Here is a 2,202-nt window from a genome sequence, read left to right on the forward strand (position 1 = left end):
CACAATTTTTACAAATTGCTGACACAGTACATGATAAGGAAATAGATCAGGATGTCTACAGACTATTACTGTTTCCATTTGCTGTAAAAGATCAAGCTAAGAGGTGGTTAAATAACCACCTAAGGCCAGCATAAAGACATGGAAACAGCTGACAGAAAAATTCCTGAATCAATATTTCCCTCCAAAAAGGATGACACAGCTAAGGCTGGACATCCAAGGCTTTAAACAAGGAGATAATGAATGTCTTTATGATGCCTGGGAGAGATACAGAGAGATGCTACAAAAATGTCCCTCTGAAATATTTTCAGAGTGGGTTCAGTTAGACATCTTCTACTATGGGCTTGCAGAAGGAGCTCAGATGTCTCTAGATTACTCAGCTGGTGGATCTATGCACATGAGAAAGACAATTGAAGAGGCTCAAGAGCTCATTGATACAGTTGCCAAGAATCAGCATCTGTACCTAAGCAGCAACCCTTCCATGAATGAAGAGGTTAAAACAGTAACTGCTGAACTCAGTCCTGTGAAACAAGCTGCTGAATTCAATCAGCAATTGGACTTTCTAACAAAGCAGCTAGCCGAATTGAAAGACAGGTTACAAGAGACAAGGATGGCTAATATACATATGGACAAACAGTTTAAGCAAACAAAGCAGCAGCTGTTAAGGCAAATAGCAGAAGAATGCCAAGCAGTTCAACTAAGAAGTGGGAAAACATTAAATACCCCACCTCAAGGCAGCAAAAAGCTAAGAAATGAGCAAACCACCCAAAATTCACCTGAGGACAGTAAGAGCCCAGGGAAAAGTAATTCTGGAACTGAAACGCCAGAAAATTGGTGGAAGGCTGGCGCTGAACGCCCAGACTATGCTCAGGACTGGCGTTCAACGCCAGAAACAAGGCAGGACTGGCGTTCAACGCCAGAAATGGGCAAGGATCTGGCGTTGAACGCCCAAAATGGGCAAGATCTGGCGCTGAACGCCCAAAATGGGCATAGTTCTGGCGTTCAGACGCCAGGAGCAGACAAGGAGCTGGCGTCCAGTTTCACTCCAGCTTCTAACTCTGGCACTCAATTGCCAGTGAGGGATCAGACACACACAAATGCTGATAACAACCCCTCTAAAAAGGCTTCTTCAACCACTTCTGTAGGCAATAAACCTGCAGCAACTAAGGTTGAAGAATATAAAGCCAAGATACCTTATCCTCAAAAGCTCCGGAAAGAGGAGCAGGATAAGAAATTTGCTCGCTTTGCAGATTATCTCAGGACTCTTAAAATAAAGATTCCATTTGCAGAAGCACTTGAGCAAATACCTTCTTATGCCAAGTTCATGAAAGAGATCTTGAGTCATAAAAAGGATTGGAGAGAAGCAGAAAGAGTTCTCCTCACTGAAGAATGCAGTGCAGTCATTCTGAAGAGCTTTCCTGAAAAGCTTAAAGACCCTGGGAGTTTTCTGATACCATGCATATTAGAAGGTCATTGCACCAAGACAGCTTTATGCGATCTTGGGGCAAGCATCAACCTAATACCTGCATCCACTATCAGGAAGCTTGGCTTAACTGAAGAAGTTAAACCAACCCGGATATGTCTCCAACTTGCTTATGGTTCCACTAAATACCCATCAGGCATGATTGAGGACATGATTATCAGAGTTGGGCCATTCGCCTTTCCCACTGACTTTGTTGTGCTGGAAATGGAGGAGCACAAAAGTGCTACTCTCATTCTAGGAAGACCCTTCCTAGCAACTAGACAATCCCTCATTGACGTCCAACAGGGGGAAATAACCCTGAGAGTCAATGATGATGAGTTCAAGTTGAACGCTGTCAAAGCCATGCAGCATCCAGACACATCAACAGACTGCATGCAAGTTGATCTTATTGACTCTTTGGTAGAAGAGATCAACATGGCTGAGAGTCTCGAATCAGAGTTGGAAGACATCTTTAAAGATGTTCAGCCTGATTTGGAGGATTCAGAGGACATGAAAGAGCCTCTGAACTTTCTTCTGAAAGAGGAAAAACCTCCTAAACCAGAGCTCAAGCCACTGCCACCATCCTTGAAATATGCATTTCTAGGAGAAGGTGACACTTTTCCAGTGATCATAAGCTCTGCTTTAAATTCACAGGAAGAGGAAGCACTTATTCAAGTGCTAAGAACACACAAGACAGCTCTTGGGTGGTCCATAGGTGACCTCAAGGGCATAAGCCCAGCTAG

The sequence above is a fragment of the Arachis ipaensis genome, chromosome B08 (genome assembly GCF_000816755.2).
Source record: "Arachis ipaensis cultivar K30076 chromosome B08, Araip1.1, whole genome shotgun sequence".
Taxonomy (NCBI): domain Eukaryota; kingdom Viridiplantae; phylum Streptophyta; class Magnoliopsida; order Fabales; family Fabaceae; genus Arachis; species Arachis ipaensis.